At 47.7% G+C, this 7730-nt stretch overlaps 1 long non-coding RNA gene across 1 annotated transcript in view; it reads left to right on the top strand.

Annotated features, from left to right (window-relative positions):
• LOC110294298 overlaps nucleotides 1-6989 on the top strand; it is a 44931-nt gene extending 37942 nt beyond the window's left edge. The window contains exons 2-3 of the long non-coding RNA XR_002377933.1: nucleotides 5362-5477; nucleotides 6614-6989. This is a non-coding gene — a long non-coding RNA (uncharacterized LOC110294298). The remainder of the gene's footprint in view (nucleotides 1-5361; nucleotides 5478-6613) is intronic.
• Nucleotides 6990-7730: the final 741 nt, after the last annotated feature.

The following is a 7730-nucleotide window of genomic DNA, read 5'->3' as shown; positions in this document are numbered from 1 at the left end:
TCCCTTTCCCCTCTCTTATCCCCCCTCCCCGTGTGTATTTCTGGTGAAAGTGGGGGAGTACAAGTGAGCTTATACAGCTGTAAGTTTGTGTGTAAGTGTGTGTGGTATGAGTCTGCTGAGTACGCATGTGCATGAAGTATAAGGGTGTGCAGTATGGAGCACGGCTCTGATGATGGGGGATAGCGCTTACATGTGGGGGCAGGGCTGGCTCAGCACCTCCATAAAAGCTGGAGTAAAATTCCAGCTTCCTTGAACACAAGGAGGAAATACCAGTCATATTTCCAAACCAGCTCAGGGGCCCAGCTGCAGTGGGCTTCACACATCCAGATTCCGAGTCTCTCACAGGCCAGCTGTGTTCAGCCTTTCTTGTGGGGTTTCTATGTTGGAGCATGAAGCTCCTGCCACAACATGTTACCCTGGGTGTATGGCCATCTTGGTACCTGTTGAAAGTTTCCTGTACCTCTGAGAGAGTAATCAGTAGAAGCCCACTGCCACTGTCCCCTGCCCTCCTGCAAAGACCCCTCTGGGAGGGTCTCAGCAAATAGGTGTATAAGAAAGAAAGACTTGGTAGTGAGTGAAAAAGCAAAAGGAAACTGGTCCCCTTCTCTCTGCCAGTGACCTTGTCTAGCTTATGGGGTGCCACCACTAACAGAATGGTGCCCTGAAGGAGAGAGAGATGAGTCCCACTGGGCAAACACAAACCATCTTCCATCTTCGAGCTTATCTAAAACACAGAGTGTGCCAATGCTTTCCAAAAGGAGCTAGCTGACTTTCCAGATGTGGGTCCCAGCCCGGAGATTTCTAAGCAGCTCCCCCTGTGGGGGGGGGGGGGGGTGTCTGGAGGGATGGGGAGGGAGACAAGCAAAACATGGTCTTGTAGTCTCTCTGTGGTTCAGCCCAGCTCAGCAGGGAGGCGAGCTGAGCCTGGAGAAGGAGCAGCATCTGGAAGGAAACACTGTGGGCTTACAGGTTTCCCGCTGAGATGATTCCTTCTGTCCTTAACTTCCTGTCCAGGCTCATTCTGTAGGTAGGTCTCCATCCATGCTGTATAGCCTCCTGAGTTTATACAGAGGGGGCCATGCTGTTCCTCCAACATTGTGGGACCTAGAGTTCCCCTTTGATGCTGCAGACATTTATTCCCTGGGTTCTGACTGTCTGTATCATTGTAATGTTTTGATAATTCCACGCTAAAGATTGATAAGAGTAGCAATACTTTAAATTTATTGAGTTCTACCCAAGTTGTGGTAGTGTAGTTAACTGTTGATAATGACTGGCCTGTGTTCTAGGCTGAGAGACGTTTGATGTGATCCGGGCACTTGTTCCATCCAAGTCCAGCATCCAAGTCACGCTGTTCAGTAGTGTCCTTGCCCTTTTCTTATAAGCCCAAGGATGGGAAAGGATTCATATAGTCCATTTAGGCTTGGTGCAGTGAACCTGAGGTTATGATGGGGTAGCCAGAGCAAATAGGCCATGAGGCAGAGCCTGAGGGAGCTGCCATAAATCTTACTGTTTTGAGTTTTCTCTAATAGGATGTCTGAGGCTAGATCACATATAAAGTTAAGAAGCCTATTGCCATGATTCTGTTGGCTTCAAAGTCTTAATGACAGGGCACCAGCACTCGGTGAGGGTTATGTGGTGGTGCCACATGGCAGATGGCATCATACAGTCAGAACCCAAGCACGAGGGCTCCCATGCTGAGAGAGGAAGCAAGATAGCAAGCTCAGGCAGCGGAACTTGTTTGACAAGCCCACTCTCAATCACCACCCCAGCCCTGTGAGACCTAAGGCACCACCTGGAGATAGACAATCAGTGACAAGCCCACTCTAGATCACCTCAACCCTGTGAGACCTAAGACACTGCCTGGAGATAGATATCCTTGTTCCTAGAGATCTAATTGGCTGCCTTAAAAGGCCCACTCCTGTATTAGTTACTTTCTCATTGCTGTGACCAAATACCCAACCAAAAGCAACTAAAAGGAGGGGGTTTTTGCTTTGTTTTTGATTTTGGCTCACAGTTTGAAGGACTACAGTCAGTCATGACCATGGAGGCAGGGCTTCAGGATGGAAAAAAAAACCAGAAAACAGCTGGACATGTTGGCATTGGCAGCTGTAATTAGAGAGTGAACTGCAGGTGGGTAGTATACCTGGCTATGCCACCTCAAGTTTGTCCCAAGGGAGCCATTTCTTCCAACGTGATATGTGTCATAAAACCTTCCCAAACAGCACCACCAGGTGGACACTGAATACCATTCAAACCGCAGGACCAAAGCCCAGCTAGGGCAGCCAGAGCAAGCTCTCCTGATCTCACTACCTGGCCTTGCATTGGACACAGATTGCACACACGATTTCCCAGACAACTAATGACCAATTATCAAAACTGTAGGATGCGACAGATGGCAGGTACAAATATTTAACTAATCCCAATTCTTCACTTTATACCCCCGGAATTGGAGCCTGGAGGAAGAGGAAGTAACCTGCCCAGGACATATGGCTCCTTAATGACAGATCAGGATGAAGTGTGGATCTGGGTTTGCAGGCACAGAGCTCTGCTTCTGCTAGCTCAGTGGGAACCATGGAGGTGGTGTCAGGTCCCGCTGTCCTGGGAGGGGCTTCTGGGTAATGGACCCTGACGGAATGCCCCTTGTATGGTCCAGGAGCAGCCAAAAATGTTTGCAGAGCAGTGACTGATGAAGCAAGCAGACGGGAGCTCGCCCTTTACAGCTGGGTGTTTGTCATTCCGCAGGCACAGCCTCCTTGAGCTGTATTTAACATGCAGCCATCTGGCATTCGGGCAGACCTGTGAGCTGTCTGGTGGCATTGATATAAATATTAACCAGGAGTTGATCTGTCTTATTTAAGGGTGAAAGGATGTAAAACCAAGTGGTAGACTGAGCGGGAAGATTTTTTTTTTTCTAAAAATGGGGTTTATGGTAAATACGCTTACATGTGTATTTCTTCTTTTCAGTCACTGCCTGTATGTTAGGAACACGGAGGTAACTGGATTGGATTTAATTATGGCTTTCAGAGTGAAGGAGGGTGTGAATGTTAATCATCATTGTCAATCTGACTGGGTTTAGAATCGCCTAATTCTAAATTAGGAGATTGAGACACACCCAGAGGTGTAGTCCGGTGTTTCCAGAGAGGAGGAAAGACTCACGCTCAACACGGGTACTTGGGAGAGTTTTGACCTAGTTCTCACTAGTTCAAATATCAAGTCCTTCACACGTGGCTTTTCCTGTGTTGAAGTTCAGGAACTTCAGCTAACACCGTGGACTTAAGGCCACCACATACTTCCATGCCTTCAGCCTACGTAAGGAGTAACACAGACACCCAACTTTGCTCCACAGATAGAACCAGGCAGTCCACCAGCAAGGAGAGACTCCTCTAATACTTTTGGATCTTTAGCTATTTTTGGAGAATTCTCAGCCATCTTCTGTCGCACCCCTCCCCCACCTCCATCTCTTTTACCCCTCCATGAGTGTAAATGTTAGAGTGGGGATCACTGATTACCATCTCATCCTCAGGGATGTCCTGTTTCTCTTTTAGTGTCTCTCTCCAGACTTGTTTTTTTCTTTCATTAGAAATTTTAGACCCGCTGATGAGCCCAGAGGGGTGGGAGTGGGAATGGGGCGGGAGGTGGCAGTGTTGGGAGGCTCTGTCTCTGGTGCCATCGATTCAGCTTTTAGTGTCTAGCATTTCCTTTTGGCTCCTGTAGCAATTGACCTTGATACTGATATTCTCTGCTGGTTCACACACTCCAGCCATGACTTCTTAATAATCATATTCATTTCAAGTCTCATATCTGAGGAAAAGCAATAACTGGGCCATCAGAGGCTGATTTGGTGGGTTTCCTGGGCTCTTGGAAAACGATGACTGTGTCTCACTTTCTCACATCTCTCCCCTGCTGATGTCTACCACCTTGCGGAGATTGATCTGTGGGGAATTATGCTCGGGTGGGTAATGGTTCTTTCCTATCTGGTTAATGTGTGGTTGAGTCACTCCAGTCAGAAGCTGAGTTAAATTTGGGTTTTCCTGTTGCTAGGGCTGTTTTCCATCCATCACTGTCCCCTCCGGATTTCTCCTTTGCTGCTGTGCACTTTCTGGAGGCTGGAGTGTGTTCCTCAAGGTTTTTGCTCCACATGCAGGGGGGGCATTCCTGTGTGCTTCTGCCGCAGGCCAGACTCCTCATGCCCCATCTCCCTCAGCATGTGTTCTTACTTCAGTAATACAGCCTGGTGATTGGGGCGGTTACAGGGTGATTCTATTCTTTGTTGTCTTGGCATTTCAAAGCAAGCAGTCCAAAGGTCTGAGGATCAAACCCAAGGAACACTAAGACAGAAGAAAACAGACAGAGAGATCCAGCATTATAGAAACCAGTGACTGGGGATTCACAGCAGCATGGTTCTGGCTAGCATTGAGACTGGTTGGATACCCACTATTCGGGACAGAAGATAAGATATATGTGATGGTTTGAATATGGTTGGCCCAGGGAGTGGTACTATTAGAGGGTGTGGCCTTATCGGAGGAAGTGTGGTCTTGTTGAAGGAAGTAAGACCCTCGTCCTAGCTGCCTAGAAGTCAGTCTTCTCCTATTGGCCTTCAGATGAAGGTGTGGAAATCTCAGCTTCTCCTACACCATGCCTGCCTGATCATTGCCATGCTCCTGCCTTGATGATAATGGATTGAACCTCTGAACCTGTAAGCCAGCTCCAATTAAATGCTGTCTTTATAAGTTTTGCCTTGGACATGGTGTCTGTTCACAGCAGTAAAACCTTAAGACAACATATAAGGGTCAGAGCACAACTGAATCTCTCTGAGGCAAAGAGAAATGGCTTAGCAGTCCAGAGCACCTGTTCTTCCAGAGGACCTAGGTTTGGTTCCCAGTGCCCACATCAGGTGGTTCACAATTGTCTGGAACTCCAGATACAGGGTATCCAACATCTCTGGACTCCTTGGGCAATTTCACTCATGTGCCCATATTCAAATGTATACACACACACACACACACACACACACACCCCTAAACATAATTTTAAGAGAACCCCATCCTGGCTGCAATGTACCTGGTTTACCTTAAGCTAATGTTGTGGAGTCAGCAGCATCTGGAATCAGGGTGGGGCCATGTTCCAGCATGACTTGGCTTGTAGTCTGCTGGGAACCCATGCAGGAAACTGACCAAGGCCTGTTATGGGCGGTCATACAAGCTAGGACTTAGTTTGAAAACATAAACCTGGTCATGCCCTTAGTCTCAGGCAGAATTATATGCCTGAGTCTTTAGTCTGAGACTTTGAAAATGCTGTTTTTATTCCTGTGGGTGAGGACTTTATTAACACTGGCCCATTTTTCTCTTTTCCTTACCCAAGCCGGAGGCAGACAGCCCCCAGCCCAGTGGACTACTCTCATGCCGTATGGGATGCTGGTCTTGCACCCCTTCCAGGATGCTCAAACATTGCCTCTCTTGGTGGAGTATGTTTAAGAGGTACCGTGTCTTTTGTTGTTGTTGTTATTGTTTGTTTGTTTGGTGGTTGTTTGTTTGTTTGTTTTGTGAGACAGGGTTTCTCTGTGTAGCCCTGGCTGTCCTGGAACTCACTTTGTAGACCAGGCTGGCCTTGAACTCAGAAATTCGCCTGCCTCTGCCTCCCAAGTGCTGGGATTAAAGACGTGCGCCACCACGCCCGGCAAGAGGTACCAGGTCTTAACTGAGCCTGTGACCACTTCTCTCTCCAGGCCTTTGCTGCAGAGGAAGTCCTCTCCTATGTCTTTTGCAGCTCCTCACCTCTCTTTTGGAGTATTTGCTAGAGGTCTGTGGGAAGGGCATTTGAATGTGTGCACTTGGCCTTCTCCCCAGAGGTTCAGTACTCAGACTTTACAGTCCCTGAAAACCGCTCCCCAATGCTTCTTCTACTATTTGTAAGATTCTTGGCATCTCCCTGCATGTGTGCTGCCAGGGAGCAGGTGCAACCCCCACCATATTTCTTTGGATTTTTTTCCTAAATATCTCTAGGAAAAAAAATACCTTGATTTCTCCCTAGATTTGATTTCCAATCCAGAGACATCAAGCTGAGGCTAATGGAGCCAGCCAAATAGTTTTGTTCTGCAGGCTCTCTGAAGAGGGAGGCTCCCAGCTTGATTACCTTTAAATTAAAGAATTGCATAGCACCTTGAACTTATAGTAAACGACCTTAGGGTGATCCTACATGTCTTGTACTTAAAAAGTGTGTGTGTGGTGTGAACATGTTTTCTGGTGTGTATTTAATTACATGGTTTGTGAGTGTGGGTAATTGTGGTATGGTGTGTGCTTGTGTGAGGTGCTTTTGTGTATGAGTGTTTTGTGTATGTGTTGGGGTATGTGCATGTGTGGGTATTTGGCATTTGTGTGTGTGGTATATGTGTAGTAGGTGTGCAGTATGTGTTTGATGTGTGTACGGGAAGTGTGTGTGTGTGTGTGTGTGTGTAGGCACATAGTGCCATGGTACTTGTGGACCCGAGAGGACAACTTCAGTGACAGTCCTCACCTTCACCTTGTTTGAGATGGAGCGTCTTGGCTACTGTTGTGTACACTCTAGGCCAGCCAGCCTGTGACCTTCTGTTGTCTCTGCCTTCATCTTCCAATAGGAAAGAGCACTGGGATTACAGATTTGCAGTGCTGTGAGTCCTAGGGATTCCAACTCAGGCCCGCAGGCTTGCAATGACAAGTCCCCGTTCTTGTTCAATCCTTGGAAGGCTCTGGGACCAGAAGCAAATAACACAGGAATACAGCATGGATGACTACAAGGATTCCAGGGTTTTCTTCCATGATGACTGGCTATGGATCAAGGACATAGGCACTTGACTCAGTCTGCTGTAGGGAGTCTATGGGGCACCTAAATGAAGAGTGGCCATACTGTGGGAGTGCAGGTCTACAGCCTTGGAAAAAAGATGTAAGAGAGCAAGGGATGAAATTAGTAATCTCTCAAATATGCCCAACCTTAAAAATTAACCACAGCAAAAACATGGATGATTCTAGCCCTGGCTTTCATTTCCCCATGGCTTTGCTGAGGAGAAAGGNGGGGAGGGGAGGGGAGAGGAGGGGAGGGGAGGGGAAGAGAGGGGAGTGGAGTGGAGGAGAGGGGATGGGGAGTGGAGGAGAGGGGAGGGAAGAGGAAGAGAGGTCTCCTGAGCCATAGCTATCAATCCCAGGACTTAGGGGTGCAGCTGGACTCCCTCTAGCTAGAATCTCGCTCCCCATGGAGACTTGGGAGCTTCTTTTTCCTTCCAAAATCCTTTAGTTATCCTGTGCCATGGAAGAAATGGTCTAGCCACTGGTCAAACACAGGCTCTGTTCTCCTGTGACTATGCTTTAACATGGGGGTGGGGTGGGGGGAGAGGTACAGAGAGACAGAGAGAGCCACAGAGAGACAGAGACAGAGAGAGACAGAGAGAGGCAGACAGACAGGGAGACACAGAGAGAAAAGAGGCAGAGAGACAAGGAGAGAGAGAGACAGAGAGAATGTGCTGTGCAGAATTTAGATGGAGAAAGTAAAGAATCTTTGATTGCAGATTTTCAGCATTACAACTGCTGCTTTCTAGCCGCAGGCTGCTGGATTTCTGTCGACATTCATCTGAGACACCCTTTTCTGCCTCTTTAAAATCAAATGTGGTCTCTGGCTCTTGTAAGTTGTCTATGATATATATTGTCTGGGATATATCCTGGGTTATGCACCCACACCCTCTTGCTTGTTGTAATTATTAA

Source organism: Mus caroli, chromosome 1, assembly GCF_900094665.2.
Source record: "Mus caroli chromosome 1, CAROLI_EIJ_v1.1, whole genome shotgun sequence".
NCBI classification, from domain to species: domain Eukaryota; kingdom Metazoa; phylum Chordata; class Mammalia; order Rodentia; family Muridae; genus Mus; species Mus caroli.
This window is presented reverse-complemented; position numbering and strand designations above follow the sequence as displayed.